The sequence below is a fragment of the Myotis nattereri genome, assembly GCF_964212035.1.
Source record: "Myotis nattereri genome assembly, chromosome: 1".
Taxonomy (NCBI): domain Eukaryota; kingdom Metazoa; phylum Chordata; class Mammalia; order Chiroptera; family Vespertilionidae; genus Myotis; species Myotis nattereri.
Genome location: NC_138075.1, coordinates 56,818,093 through 56,835,452, shown reverse-complemented (window position 1 = coordinate 56,835,452; position 17,360 = coordinate 56,818,093).

The following is a 17,360-nucleotide window of genomic DNA, read 5'->3' as shown; positions in this document are numbered from 1 at the left end:
TTGTGTGAATGCATTCACCAACTGACGACACAAACTAGCTAACACACACACATGCACACACATTTGTGTACTGGCAGTGAAAAGCAGGTGGATCACAGCGGACCACTATAGATCACTCTGTATCCACAATACTATGAACCTGAGCCCAAACTCCACTGATCATCTGACCTCCATAATCCCCTCCTCTGGCTGGTGTCTCTCAGACTGGCATTTTGAGCCTCCAGGAATTAGTTTCAATTCAGAGCTATTATCCAGTAATCCCCTTCCACAATGTACAGTCTGGTAAATGGCCACAGCTCCTTTGGAGAAGACTGAAGGGGAAGATATACAGTATAAATTGTTGATAGAGTAGGGTATTTCCTCAAGGGGATCCAGCCACTCCCTCATTCAAGGGGCTTTGGGTCTGGGAACTGCTCCAATCCTGAGAATTTGTGACTCTGTTATAGGAATTTAAATCAGGCTTCCTGTTTACCAGACTTAGAGCTTTCCCACTTTCACCAATCAAGTAAGGCTTCAATTGTTTGCTTATCTATTTCAATTCTAGGGACACCATAATCAGCAAGCCAGCACTGATCTGTGTAGCTCAAACAATTTTCATTATTGCTTTGACTCTGTTGCCCTTTAGAGTAACCATGTTCACATAGACTTTGGTGATGGTGTGTCACCACTTGGCCTCTGCCACCCATAAATGCAACCTGGCTGAATTCAAGTTTGATGGCAGCCTTTCCCACTATCATTTCTCACTCACAGAGAACAGCACCGCAAAGCTCTTCACAGATGATGGGTCTCCTTTCATAAATGTAGTTCTCCCAGCTTTGATAAAGAAAGTATACATTGGAATTTTACAGAGGATATAGTGAGGAGATGAGGAAAGTTCTTATGTACTGGATACACTCTAACATTCCAGTCTGCCTGAGGTCTCAGGCCCCTTTAAAATATGTTCCAAAATTAAACGTTAAGAAATTAAATTAAAAAAAAGTAGATCAAAGTAAGTAAACGGAAGAAAAGAAATAATTAACAAATACTTAAATAGTAATAATAAATAATAAAAATACTAAATATTTAGATAACTACATAAAATTGGAAGCAATCAATTGAGAAAATTACCAAAGGAGTAGTATGCTGCTGTTAAAATGAATGCAGACTCTCATTATATACTACAATGGAATAATCTTTATAATAAATTAATGTGAAAATGTGGATGTATGATGTTACCATTTATTTAATATAGGGATTTATAAAAATATACATGTATTTTATTATGTTTTATAAAACAAGGGAAAGACAAATTATCAAAAATAGGGAAGGGGCAGAATAAGATGGGACAGAAATAGAAGATAGAATTTTTGGAATATATCTTGCTTTAAGGATTTGACTTTAGAATCTTGTAAGTAGTTTCCAGAATTATAAAACACAATTAGGTGAAAACAAATCTTTTAAAAATTCTTAAACTGTTTTAGTAATCATATTTTAATTGATACTTTTATTATACAACTGTTTTATATACACTGTATACTATAGTAGAATAAACCAAATAAATAATTTTTTTAGTGTCATTAAGAACTATAATTTTTTCACAGGAGAAAGGAGATATAGATGTAAGATCAATGAGGGTAATAAAAATACTGTGTCTGGCCCTAACTGGTTTGGCTCAGTGGATAGAGCGTCAGCCTGTGGAATCAAGGGTCCCAGGTTCGATTCCGGTCAAGGGCATGTACCTTGGTTGCAGGCACATCCCCAGTGGGGAGTGTGCAAGAGGCAGCTGATCAATGTTTCTCTCTCATCGATGTTTCTAACTCTCTATCCCTCTCCCTTCCTCTCTGTAAAAAATCAATAAAATATATTTAAAAAAAAATACTGTGTCTGAATTTGAGTGGGAGTATCAGAATAAATTTATGATCTATTTCAGTTTTATTAAAAATATATTTTAATGACTCACACTGATGGTTGAATTTGATTTTTTGAACAAGCTTTCTTATCAATAACAATGAGAAATATTGGACAAAATACCAAAAACATCAAGAGAGTTTCCAAGACTGGCAGGATTTAAGGAGAAAAATATTTCACAGAATAGAAAAGCCCATGAAGTGAGATATTGTTCCCTTTGAAGAATTTGCTGATTTGTAATGGGTTTGGGACTGAGAATAAAGCAGAACAAAAAGTGATAGCTCAGTGTCTGGGAAGCTGAGATGCAATTTTGTCAGTATTGTGGTCCTGGGGATACAAATTAGGGTAAAGGTGGGCTGAGGAGGAGGAGTGCAGTTAATAATTTCACCCTTCCATTTAGAAATCCTTAGAAAGATACACTTTGGTAAGGGTGGACCAGAAATAGACCATCAGAAAGACAAGAGTACAATCAAATTTCAAAGAATTTCAATCCCAATCATGGACTAGGTCTCTGTTGTTATTTTACCGCCTCCCTAAAAGCAAACATCTTCTCTGGAGAAAGAACACTAACAAGAGCTTCAAATTATCTTTATAATGTTTTCATATACATTGTCTGCTATTCAGTAAAATAAGAGCAGGTATAGTAGAATACATGGTCAAATGACCCAAGCTTGAGAGAAAATAACAGATAGTAGAATTAGACTCACAGATGATAGAGATATTAAAGAAATCAGATATGATCTTAAAATAATTTGATTAATAAGTCAAAAAAGGAAATGGCAAAATAAAGAAATTCTCCAGAGAACTTTAACCTGTCTATATATGTATATCTATATCTATCAATCAAATGAAATCCTAGTACTAAAATATATAATTGAAATGAAAGACTAAATAGACAGGTTTAACAGGATATTAGACACAGAAGGAGATACATTAGTGAAATCGAAGGTAGAGCAATAGAAAATACCCAGACTGAAATTCAAAGAGAGGAAAAATGGATAGGGAAACAGCGAAGAGTATAGGACACACTATCTATGTCTAATATATAATTAAAATACATACATGTCAGAAATAGAAAGTTTAGGAGTTAATGTGTTTAAGGTCTTTTTATTTTCCTGGAAATGATGAAAGTAGTAACTATGTGCTGCTTAACAACGGGTATACATTCGGAGAACGGCATTGTTAGGGGATGTGTTGTGTGAATGTCACAAAAAGCACTTACTTACACAAACTAGATTGTATAGCCTACTCTGCGACCTGAGCTGTATTGTATAGCCTATTGATCCTAGGCTACAACCCTATACAGCTTGTGCTTATTTTTTATGTATATATCTTCTTTGGTCAGGTGTTTGTTCATATATTTTAAACATTTTACAAATGGTTGTTTTCTCATTGTTGAGTTTTAAGAAGTATTTGTATATCTTTATCAGATTTGCGTTTTTCATATGTCCAGTCTGTGGCTTTCTTATCATTCTCTTGACTGTGTCTTGACAGAGATTTCTGGAAATAGACAGAATATATGTTTTTAATTCTAATGAAGTCTAGCTTATCAATTTTTTTTCATGAGTCATGTCTTTAGATATATCCAAACTCAAGGTCATCTAGATTTTCTTTTATCTTATATTTTAGGAGTTTTATATTTTTGTGTTTTATATATAGGTCTATGGACTATTAAGAGTTAACTTTTATGAAGAGCATAATGTCATATTTAAATTACCTCTTTTTTTTTGCATCTGGCTGTCCAATTATTTCAGCACCATGCTAATCTCATTGTTAAGGTATTCATTGAGTTATAAATCCTAAATATTCTACTTTTCATTTTTAGAAACTAAGGTGATTATTTATAAGTCATTGATCATTTTTATATATTGTACTCCCCATTCAAATATTGTTTGGACCAACTTAAAAAATTATGCACAATTATTTTAGAGTCTGTCTGAGCATTCCAATATCTGAGATTCTTGAAAGCCTAAGTTTTGTGGTTGGTTGGTTCTGCTGCTTCTCAGCCATTGTGGCTTACTTTCTTATGTTTATGGCATTTTTATTGTAAGCCCATATTTGGCTGAACTTAATTGATATCTCAAGGAGCCTGGGTTTATAATACATTCTTCAAGGAAAAAAAACAGTGTTTGCTTTTTACAAGTATCAAGGGCATTATTAAACTGAGACCACTTATTTAATTTCTTGGCATGCTGTATTCATGACTAAACACAGTAGAAATTTGAGTCTCAAACTCATTTGAGAACTTGTCTATAGTTAATAATTCTAAGGAGATAATGTTATTATCATCATTGCTATTCTTTTCTATCTAGAAGTGTGGTAAACACAGGTTTCCTTATTGGCTCACTTTGAGCCAGGCAAATTTTTATCTAGCTATCATCATTGAGTCCGCACCACCGTTAGTGTAACAGCTTTATGTGGAGTTTTCAGATTCAGCAGCAACTTTGCACAACTATAAGATACAATTTCCATTCCTTTTATTACATTAATTCCTGAGACCTAGGTTTTTTTTTGTTTTTTTTATGGCATTTGCCATCTGGGGTACCTCTACTCACTTAACATTATGGTTTCTGAATCTATTCGCTTATTCTGGTTTCCACTCCCTTTTAGGAATTTCCCTCACTTTTTAGTGAGTTCAACAATGTATAAGTGAATATAGTTTACATATCTAGGGTTTTACAGAAGAAAAGCTTTTCAAAATATTCATTCTAACATACCTCTAGAAGCTGATGATTGATTTTTGTTTTTATATCAATTCATGGATGCGTTGTCTTCTTATATTTCTCTAAGGGTATTGACTTTAGGTTTTTTTGTAAAGTTTCCTCTCACCCCCAAAATTATTTTTCCAGGGATCATGTTTCTAACTTTTTTTCTTTAACATTCTAAGGTGTTTTCTCAAGTATCTGTGAGCTTAGCTTGTTTGCTCATATTTAAAAGTGAGATAAAAATGTGATTGGGGATTTGTGTTATATTAATGCAGCCATTTTCTGTTGGGCTTTTTAAAATACACACACACACACAGAAAAACTAAATGTCTTCTCTTGAAACTATCTAAATAATTTATTAATAGAGAAACCTCTGATATATATTTGCCTATGCGGTACATGACTGACTTCATGCCGGTGCTGCATGCAAGAGCCGAGGAGGAATTAGGGGTGAGGAACCTCCTTTATAAGGGCATTAATCCCATTCATGAGGACTCCACCCTCCTGACCTAATTACCTCTGAAAGGCCCCACCTGCAAAACTATCACATTGGGGATTAGGTTGCAACATGTGAATTTGGGGGCATACAAATATTCAGTGCATAGCATAGTCTTCCAGTTCAGGTAGCCATGTGTATGTATATGTAAAAGAGATAGATGTAAAAGCTTGAGGCACTCTGAAGTTGAGAAGAAAATCTTGGAAAGAGCTGACTTCACACTCTGAGATATATTTCACAACAATTGAGAGCATTGACTCTGAAGGCAGGAAGATACAGGGTAAACCCCAGCACTGCCACTATCTATTTCATTCGTTGTGTGACCTTAGGTAAGTCACTTCACCTCTCTGAGCCTCTGTTTCTTCATTTTGAAAATGGGTATATCCACACTAACCTCCTAGACTGTATGAAGAATTAAATAAATATCCATAGTGAGCACTGAGTAAAGGCTACTCCTGTAATAATGTTACCTATAATAATTACCTGTAATAACGTTATCATGATGCCTTATTTCATAGACTTACTTTTGCACCTGTCCAGTCTTTAGGTGAGAAATTCAGATAGATGTCTGCAGGAGGTCATATTTCCTTTCAGTGCAATCTGAAAAATGACTGGGTTTCTGTGTCTCTAATCTGAAAGTCTCTGCCATTGTGTGTTGGTCACCAGGCCCTCTCAAATGTAGCTAGAATTCGTTCAGACAACACTGAGACAGAAAGGAGCTGAAGGATTTTGTTCTCAGAGTCCATGTTGAAGCACTTTCCAACATTGTGCAAGACCATGACAGTTCTTACTTGGCATTAACAAGCCTGAGAGGTACATGGGGAGGTATTAATATTCTCATTTGCAGAAAAATTAAGTTGAATATCTTGGGCCTTTAGAGCTGAAAACTTCACTTCATTCTGGCCTTCTCACAATGGCTGAGGGAATGTCTCCAGTTTAAGTTAGGGTCACCCTTTCCGCTGCAATTTCCAGCTGTATTTCCTGTACTTTAGCTTTGCAGCTGTGATGGATTTGCTGAAAATTGGATGGCTAGAGAGACAGGGGTTTGAGCAGTATTCAAGGTGTATGCAAATCTCCAAATGCACAAATTATGATTAATAGAAATTGTTCTAATATGTGAATTAGCTGTAAGTGTATTTTTGTGATTTAATTTAGGTTGGAAAGTCTAATCTTAGAGGTTCTAAGTAATGAGGCATTAACTTCACTGCTATTTTTCCAAACTACCACCAAATGTAAGCACATGTCACAAAATGAATCAGATGATGATAACTGTTTTATGGGTGGTCTTTTTAATTTCATTATTGCCATTGGAAACCCAAGCAAAATGAATCAATCATTTCAGCAAAATCTCAGTGAGCAATGCTGTCCATTCAGAGGTAAGGCTCACATCTTGGTAGGTTTGTCCACCGCTGCTCAAATGGGTCCCCAGGATGTGGAGCTTATCTTTCCCGGACTGAGGAGGGCTCTTTTGAGTTAAGGTTTCTGGCTTGGCCTTTCAGGGTTTGCTCATACAGGAAACTGAAGAAAATTGCTTTTAGGATCTATAGTGTTTTGGTACCATTTTCCCTAACAGAATTGTCACCTCTGCTATTTCAAGGATTAACTTAAACTTCTTTTATTATCTGCCTTGTTTGACTTCATTACTTGGTTCTCTCTCTCTCACTCTCTCTCTCGCTCTCGCTCTCTCTCGCTCTATATAAACTTAAGACCTGATCTTACACTTTCTTCCAGATTCTGACCTCACACACCCATAAAATCCCGCTCCTAGTAACTATGCCCTAGAACTCCCCACTAAAACCTCAGGCAACAGGTTGCAGAACACAACCCAGATCAGCAGCCCTACCTCTCTCAGGGTAAAGGAGGGGAGGCTGGAAGAGCTCTCGATTTCCTCTCGATTTAGTATTTAACCAGCACTTCCTTCCTTCCCCCCCACACACATCATGCACTCAGAACCATCATTTCCTCTCAGATTCACATGACGGATAATGTCAAGCAGTGTCTCATAACCTTTTTAACAGCCAGGGACACAATTTACTATTCTCTCCTCCATAGATGCCATGTTTTGAAAGATTTTTATCGCCCTAACCGGTTTGGCTCAGTGGATAGAGCGTCGGCCTGTGGACTCAAGGGTCCCAAGTTCGATTCCGGTCAAGGGCTTGTACCTTGGTTGTGGGCACATCTCCAGTAGGGAGTGTGCAGGAGGCAGCTGATCAATGTTTCTAACTCTCTCTCCCTTCCTCTCTGTAAAAAATCAATAAAATGTAAAAAAAGAAAGATTTTTTAATCTACAAAGCTTTATTATTAATTTGTTTTCAGATTTCTTTATTCAGTCACACCCCCTAATCCCGTTCCTGGCAACCATCATTCCACTCTTTGATTATATGAATTTGGCTATTATTACACACCTCATATGAGTAGAATCATACAGTATTTGTCTTTCCGTGACTGGCTTACTTCACTTAACATAATGTCCTCCAGGTTCATCCATGCTGGCACATATTAAAGAATGTCCTTCTTTTTAAAGGCTGGATAGTATTCCATTGTCTGTATATGCCACATTTTTTTCATCCACTCATCTGTCAGTGAACTTTTAGGCTCTTTCTACATCTTGGCTATTATACATAGTTCTGCAGTGAATGTGGAAATGCTAATATTTCTTTAAGATCCTGATTTCAATTCTTTTGGTTAAATATCCAGAAGTGGGATTGCTGGATCATGTGGTAGGTCCATTTTTAATTTTTTGAGAACCCTCCACACTGGTTTTCAGTGGCTTCACCATTCTGCATTCCCATCAACAGTGTGCGGTGGCTCTGATTTTCTCACAGCCTTGTCAATACTTGTCTTGTTTTTGTTTTTTAATAATAACCATCTTGACAGGTGCAAGGTGACATTTCACTGTGGTTGTGATTTGCATTTCCCTGTTGATAAGTGGCATTGGTGGTATTGTGGTGAGCTGAGCTGTTTTCTAATCACATTTTATCAGGTGACTAACCAGGCTTACCACACTGACCTGATGTCATCATTGCAGCCCAAAGCAAAGGAACTTAAAATATTGTTAGCCTTTGCAGCTTCATCAATATCCTCCATTCAGCATCTTTCTCATTGGAATCTTTACTCAAGTTGCAACTACTGACTTGTTTTTTCTCTCAGAGGAAGTTATTTGAACAGGGGAAAACTTCAAGCTAGAGAAATAAAACTCAAAAGGAAAAAGTAGGAGGTTGCTAAAGAAAGATTTCTAGGAACATTTGGCCAATCGGTAGCACAATGTGTGGAACATATTAAACACTTAAGAGATTTTGTATTGTAGATTAGCCTATTAAATTTCAGCCACAAATCGGTGTTATATGAATTTGAGGACAGCAAACCACAAGTTCTCAAAGCTCTGTTATTCCCATGATGGCTCTAACCTGAAGTTTCTATACCTTCAAGGCCAGGCCCTGAGTTGTCATCATCAGTTTCCAGGCTGAATGTCATTGCTCCAGGATGCAGCCTGGAAACTTAAAACTTCCATCAACTGCACTAGACTCTCCATTTTTATGACATCAGAGGTACCTCTCTTGGCATTAGTTTTTTTGTGTGTGTTTTTCCTGAACACATTTCAGGAAAATTATTTATATTATATATGTATTTTTTTAATATATATTTTATTGATTTTTTACAGAGAGGAAGGGAGGGGGATAGAGAGTTAGAAACGTCAATGAGAGAGAAACATCGATCAGCTGCCTCCCGCACACCTCCCTACTGGGTTTGTGCCCGCAACCAAGGTACATGCCCTTGACCGGAGTCGAACCTGGGACCTTTCAGTCCGCAGGCTGACTATCCACTGAGCCAAACCGGTCAGGGCTGTATTATATTTTTATTAATTAATTGGAACATGATGTTTAGCAAGATTTTTTGATCTGCAAATGGAAACAAATTTATCCTGATCTAAAAAATAAAGTTATGCACTCTAATGGATATCATACACATTTCTGCTTTCCTTTTTACTGTGTTCAATAAACACATTTTTAGGAGTTAACTGGAATTTTTCTTCATTAGCAACATGTTACTAGCCATGCAGCATCTGTGTCCTACATTCAGAAACACATGGATGAGTAAGATGCAACCCTGGCCTTCCAGAGGCCCACAGGGCACTGAGCCTAAGGCAGCTTGGAGATGGCTATCAATCCCGTGGGGCCCAGGGCAGCATGAAGGGGAAGCCCATGGGTGGGCTGGGCAGTGGGAGGGGGAGGCAACCCTTAGAGAGGAGACAGTTTTACCTCTTACTTGGTGAATCCTTTGGAGGCTGCTTTTAATAAAGAAACAGAATGAAAGGAGGCTTCTTAAGACCCAAATGATGAGCATGTCCCATTTCAGAAATACAGGAAACAGACGGGATTTGTTGCTATAAGAAATTTGACTATTGTTATAAGATGGTAAAAAGTGAGACTTGGATCCTCAGGAATTTTGTTGGTTGGTTGTGCCTGTATCCTTCTCACTTTAACCATCACGCAGACCAACTCCACACACACTCCCCATACACATACATATATGCAAATGCACAACCATCAAAATCTGTTTGCGCTGCTGCACATCCAGTGACGACCACTCCAACTCCCACTCCGACTCCCTGGTAGACATTAAGGATAAGGAAGCAATTACACTCTTGACAAAACACATTTATGGACATTGTACATGGTCATTCAAACCCTTTCCCCTAGCAAGTCTTGCCTTTGGCTGCTTCTAAGTAAGAAGGCCATTTTAAAGCCATTGTTACGTGTGTGTGTGTGTGTGTGTGTACAATTTTAGCTTCAGAAAGCATTTATACATTAAGAATTCTTTTTTACCTTTGCCTTCTGTTAAAACAAGCAAGGATTATGATATTTGATCTTTAAGTGTGGGACATTACTCAGACTCCCCAAATATAACTCTTTGGATTTATCTGGCTTACAGAGAATACATTCTCTTGTAAAACAAGTGTTGTTGTTGTTGTTTTGTAATATATATAAACCTCATTGATTTTTAGATGGACTGTGGTTAGGGTGTGCACATTCATGCCTATTCAGGAATATCTCTGGAGTTCTCTTCACATAAGCCAGTGTGCTGGTCTGCCTATAGAACAACGGTGAGATCATTTTAATTTAAGCAGCATTTGTTTCTTTTACTATTGAGCATGTTTAAGATTTTATTTTTCTGAATAATTTTTAATCTTAAATGAAAGATGTTCATTTCCAGGCTGAATTTCATTTTTCAAACCTTTACTTGAAGAAACTTTACTTGAGAAAAAGCAAATTTTTTTCTTGCTACTCTGTGTCTGTAGCAATTTCCTATTTTTCATACATCTGCAGTATCTTTGTAGAGGCTTGATTTGGGCTTGACTTTCATTCCCCAAAATATTTCACTTAAAACAAAACAAAAAAATAAACACCTGCTCATGTATTCTCTGAAGAAAAACACAGTCTAGCAATATGCACAGCCTGAAATGTTGCTTCGTCTCAGGAAGAACAAGATGGGCGAAGAGGCAGAAATGCACGGTGAGCGGAGGCGTCTCACAGGCTTTGTTTGGAGCAGCACAGCCTTGGGGGGTGATTGTACCTCTGTCCAGAGGCGGTGGTGAGGGCTAAATTAATGCACATAGCGCAAGCAGAAGAGTGCCTGGGAGTGCCAATGATGCTTATCTAGTATCATTATTATCTGGAAAAAAATAAAACATAGGATTGAAAATAGCATTTATACCCAGTGCTCAGTGGTGGAGGAATTTGGACAAGGATATATACCCAATTTTAAGTTTATTTTAAATGGCCCACTCCCTTTCTTTTTAGCTTTCCATCATACTAGATGGAAGTCAGTATATTAGCTTCTCCATCTCCTAAGGGCCCACCCTATTAAGGGAACACACAAAACAAATAATAATAATAATAATAATAATAATAATAATGATAAATAGAATTATTTTTGATGCCATCCTTTTCTAAGTCCACATCTGTATTGACTGGTCACTGGTCATCAGTCAGAGGGTCCTGGGTTCAGGGCTACATGAGCAGCTCTCTCTCCAACAGGATGACTCTCCACTAATTGGAATGAGAAGTTAATCTCTCTCACACTGAACCCAGCTGAGTCTCAGAGAGCAATGATGTATTTAAAAGATCTCTGGCAGTCCGGGGCATGTGGACTAACGGGATTTAGCTCATTAGCAAATCCACAAGGCCCTGCTGACACTGCACCCAGAATAAAATACATGAGGCCAGCCCATGCCCTGTGGGCATCGACAGCATGACTACATAATAAAAAGGCATTTATTAATAATCTCATTGGTCACACAATACAAAGGAAGGCAACAAGAAGTCAAACGCTGTCATTTGTCGTGACTAGAGAGGCATAATTAAAATAAGTGTCATGTGATTAACCTTTGAAAAATTAATCTGGTATGAAAACAGGCACAAAAACAAGGAAGATAGGCTCTTACAGTCAATTTAATACCATAGGCAGCTGTTATATGCACTTGTATCAGATTCCATGAGCTTGTGACATGCTAGTCATTGCTAGCAAGGGGGAATTAGCAAATTTAGCAAGCAAGTGTCTGTTATTAAAGAGAACAGCAGGCCACAGAGAGGCAGGGGTACTGAGTGGTACAGAGTGTAGTATTTTAGGTGTCATCCATCTGGGTCTGAGTTCAGGTTCTTCTATTTACCAACTAGGTATCCTTGAGCAATTTTCTTAACCTCTTAGTAACTCAGTTTTTGTATCTGTAAAATGGAGATATTAACATATATCATGTGATCCTTGTGATGGATAATAAGGTTGCAGAGTTAGGTGTATTGTAAGTGCTCAAAAAATCTTAGTGATGATACACAATATTTGTTAAGGCCTTGATGTGGAAAAAGAAGCTTGCTCTGCATGGGAAACATGAAGTGCACGCTCAGCACTGTGATCTATGATGCTGCAATGCTGGTCAATGGAGTTTTTTCCCCCCCCCCCGCTTTTGCTGGCAGTGATCTTATCCTGTGATTCTTTGTCAAGGGCGACACATCGGTAAACCTGAAGGAACGTTATGGGCAATGGCAGAACAAATTTCCTGAAGGTTCAAGGATAACATGTCTACATTTGGTCTAGCCTCAGAAGGCTCAACTCAGATATTATGGGGGCCAGGCAGTAACGAACTGGCCAGAAATTGGAGGGGGGCTGTGGAGAACAGGACAGCGATACCCCTCAATGGAGGCAGATGCCACCTGGATGATGCCACTTTTGCCATGTGCAAATGCAAGTCCAATGTTGCCAGATATTTACGTTTACAAGGAATGCTGGAAACGCTGATTTTTATGGGAAATGTCCCACTTAAGAAACACTCTGCTAGCCATATCCAGCCTCTCATCAAGGGCTGGACTAGGGGTGAGATAAGTGAGGCAGGTGCTAAGTTTAAGGGAATGCCCACAAACTCAAAAATAACCAAGTTAAATAATATCTTAACACAGTATTTTAACAATCAAAATTAAAGCAAAATATCATGATAAAGAAAATATCAAAATCTTAAACAAAGACAGGGTATTATTGACTTTTCCTTTTCTTCGGGCTCCGACTAGGCTCCGCATGGCACTGCCTTCAGCCTCCAGCGTGCAGCCTCTGTCTGGACTCCAACATGTCACTGTCCCCAACCACCAGGCCCATTGCCAGCTTTGCATTAGAACATTCATGGAACAACCAAGAGATTGCCCATTATTGTGTGAATTATCAATTAATATTAAGGATATGCTCAACTCCATCTATATTCAACAAAATGTCACTGATACCAACTAAGGAAGAATGAGTAAAAAATCAGAATTAACCTATTTGTAAGTCAAAACATTGTGTTGCTTTCTAGTATAGTTATTTAAAAAAAATATATGGCTCACAAAATGGCTTCCAATGGATGACCCGTTTTTCTGAAAAGAAAAGAAGAGATTTATAGATAGGCAGTAGGACAGGCATGCTTGAGTTGAAAATCCTCTTTGAAGCCATAAGCAGCATTCTTAATGTGGTCTGTTTCTCACCTTTTATAACATTCATATAAGACCCAGGACCCCCAGAGGACCAGGAATTATTGCAATCTAACCTGAGGGTGTGAACACAGGCTTTGAAGCCAGTTAGAACTGGGTCTGAATCCTCTTTCCTGCATTGATACCTTGAATAAGTCAAATGATCTCTTTCTTAGTTTTCTTAGCCAGACAACAGGATCATCTCATAGGCTTGCTGTGAAGACCACAGTAGACAATCTGTCATGGTATCTGATTCCCGGGCTGGGAGCAGACACTTAGCATAGGGCTGTTATTATTGTCATTTAGGTATTCACTGCAAACCATCCCCTGCCAACATCCTTAAAAATACATGATTCCATTTCAGTTAATTATGTCCTTTACTTGTGCTATTAATTTACTTGGTTCATATTTTCTTCGAAACAGCACAAAATTCAGCTTCAATTTGGGTGGACTTGCCACAAATCCTAAATTTAGTGGGCCTACTTTAGAAAAATCTAGGTATGCTTGATAGAGCACGTTTCCCCCTTTAAACTAAAAGAAAAAAAAGCATAGCATTAAAACAATAAACTATAAAGATAAGTGGCTGTAGTGTCTGTACATTCTGAGAGGAGAATGACTGCTGATCCCTTAGTAGCACAACCTAATGGCCCCCGGGCTGCCGCGGGCTGTGGCCCAGGAGAATCAGTGGTGGAATTCAACGTTAGCAGCCAGGTTTGCTGATGTCAAGTTTTGCAATAATGTGGTCGCTTCTGAGAGGAGAAACCGAGTCATAACTCAGTGGCTCTGGGTTCAAATCCCATTCCCACCACAAATTTGCAGAATGACTCAGGGCAAGTTCAATTAACTTAGTTTCCCCCGTTGTAAATTAACTTCCCAGAGGGCTTCCCACTGGAGCCCTGTCATATGCACTAAAGAAAAATGTGAACCTTGCATAGCTTTGCTCTCCTCTGCAATACATCTTTATTTTATGTTCCTTTCCTCCCAACTGTTCTTCTAAGAAGCAGCTAAAATTTCTTACTTAATCGGGAAGTGATTTTTTATCCTCAATGAAAGTGTAAAAACTCTATCATTTAGAATTGAGTATTTATGTCAGGCTCATCTGATTGGAACTTAACTCTATTTCATTAATATGGAGAAATGTCACCCTTTTAACTACTGAAACACACCCATAAGAGAGCTTTATTTTTAAAGGCATATCATCAGAAATAGCCATATGCAAAATGCCTTTCAGAATACAAGCAAGTTCCTCTACAGAAGTCTCACTTTGCTCTGTGTGCATCCCTGATTTGAGTGAAAATATAGTTTTGCTGGAGGGGGTAATGCTTTGTTATGGAAAAATAAACACAATTTCCATTGCTTCCCCACCTGAGGAGAATATTCCTGTGTTAGCCACTCACTTAAGCATATTTGAAGGGCATTGTAAACCATTCATTTGAAACATTCAATGCCACAGATGACAACCTGGGACCCACCCTGGAGAAAATCAGAGGTTTGTAAAAACACTTGAAGCCAGTTTCTTTTGAGGCCATTTGGCCCCCACGAGCAGTTTTCTCTGCTGCTCTCCTTCACCACCCTAACCAGTGTATGACCAGAAGGTGGCCAAGGAAAGGGGCTTTAAAACATCACCCCAAAGTCTGTCTGGTTAGGAAGACCCAGCTGTTGTTTTCTTGGCAGCATCTTCAAGACTGCTTTGTAGAAGCAAACAGTAGAGTCTTCAGAGGGCATCACAGAATAGATCATGCTCTGGGGCTACCCTCACAGCTTCAATACAGAGCTGGCTGGGTTAGCAATGCAACCTGAACCATAGCCCAGGCCTCACACGCCTGGAGAAATTGGTTTTTCATTCTCTTTCTCTCTCTCTCTCTCTCTCTCTCTCTCTCTCTCTCTCTCTCTCTCCCCTTTCCTCCCTTCTTCCCTCCCTCTTCTTTATCCCTTGCTTCCTTTCCTCCTTATTCTTTCCATTTAATAATTTATTCAAAAAACATTTACTTGTGGTCTGGCATTTCCAAGTACAGTATTAGGCCTGGAATACAAATAAATGACCATGTTCCTCATGCATTAAATAACCCAACAATGGGATGCTCCGTAGTAGAACTCAAAGGTGAGGGGATCACCTCTGCTTATCTATGTCAGGGAAGAGGAGGTGTCTTTGAAGTGGCTTGTGAAAGAGCAATCATGAGCTCACCAGACCAATCCAGAAGGAGGAAGACATTCCAGGCAGAGGAGGCAACTGGTATAAGGGTGAGGTGCATGGCAGTACCCATGTGCCATGGTGCACTAGGACCAATTTAAATGGGTGGTAAGGGGAACCTGGGCACCGGAACAGGTAAGCTCAGGAGGGTGCTGTTGCCAGATCAGGGAAGACCAAAGGGATTGGACAATAGGTTTGGAGCCACTACTGTGGGTGAGATGCTGTTCTTGGTGCTCAGAATATAGTCCATACTCTCACAAAGCTTGTATTATTTGGTGCCAAGATAGATAATAAAGAAATAAACAAATTCTAATATGTTGGATCTTGAGAAATGCTATCTGTATAATAAAAGCATAGTATGCAAATTGTCCCCTCAACCCCAAGTTGTCCGGCAGTTTGACCAGGGGGTGGGGCCTGCCAGGGGAAGGGAGGGAGGCCCCGGCCAGCAGGGACCCTACCAGTACACGAATTTTGTGTACTAGGCCTCTAGTTAAGAAAATAAAACAGGGTAATAGGATTGAATAGGGAATTCTCTTGTAAATAGGATCAACAGAGAAGCCCTCACTAAAGAGGGGACATCAAAGGAATATGTATTTTCCAGACTTACTACTTTGGAGGTGAGATCTGGACATTTGTGCTTTTAGAAAGCATCCGAGATTCTGATGTGCAGCTGGAGGGGAGCAGCCTTCACAGGAACAGGGCCTGTCTGGGCGTGTCTTGGAGAGTTAGCTCACAGTGGGGCACTGAAAGCACTCGGATGCAGCGTGGAAACTTTAGATTGGAGGCAGGGAGGCCTATTGGAGCCCACCAGGCAGTGATGGGCACAGGCGGGTGGAATTGTATCTACTGGCATCTGCTGCAGAGGTAGAAAAAACTTGGCATTTAAGGAGCTCAAAAATGGGGACCAAGAGCGTGGAGGTAAGAACCACAACTAGCTGTGACCACATATTCCTGACCAGCCAGATACCATGTTGGACAGCTTCCCCAGAAAACTTTCACCCAAGATGTGGAATTCAGTTTAGCTTTGCCTAAAACTAAAATTCTCGAATCCAGTGCTCAGCAAATGTTTCCTGTAAAAGACTTGATAGTAAATATTAGAATTTGTGGCTCCTAGAGTCTCTGTCACCGCTCTTCAATTCTGCCATTGTAGCTCAAGAGTGGCCATAGGCAATATGTGTTCAAATAAAACTTTATTTACAAAAACAGCCAGCTGGCTGGTTGGCCCATAAGTGGCAGTTTCCCATCCTCTGCTCTAATCTGTCCAGGAGATTCTGTGGACTATAACCCTAGGCGCTAATGGAAGGAGGTCCGTGAGTATCTTCCTAGTATGTTATATATATTATAAAATATTTTAGTTTCTTATGTTGAGACTCTGCATTTCTAGCTCTTCCAGTCCTGGTTTTGTGCTTTGTTGGCTCATAGAGTTATCAAACCCTGCAATCACACAGGGTGACAGCATAGTACAGTGAGAGCATCCACAGGCATCAGAAGACCTGGGTTTAAAGTTCATCTACCACCCTGTGTGGCTTCATCTCTGAGCCTCGGCTTCCATTTTAATAAACTGAGAGCATTGGACTAGATGACTCTAAGTTGGTGTGCTTTATACATTAGCTGGGATGTTAGGAATATCTGACAAATAGAGGCCTGAAGAGAAGAGGAGGAAGTCAGCCAGATGAGAAATAACCCAGGTCAGAACGAGGGGTTTGGCGGTGTGGATGCAGACAGCAGCATGCAGATGACAGCTGTTCAAAGCCTGCTGCCAAGCACATGATTAAAATTAAATGAATCAGTGACATTGTCAGTATAAATGACAATTGGATAGATGTGGATGTAGTTCATTGGGAAAGAGTAGAAGATGGTCCTGAAACCTTGAGAAGGACAGAGGTCTTTCTCGTGTTCAGCTTGAATGAACGGTGGGGAGTAGATGGATGCAGACCCCTCAGTGGTGGCTTGGAAGTAAATTGTTAAGTCAGGCCTGAAGGAATCTGGCAGAGGATCTTTTAAATATGGGTACACCCACTACCTGAAACTGACCACTGCTTCCCCCACTCAATCCCGTCTGGTGTGTGACTTCTAGATAATATTCTCCA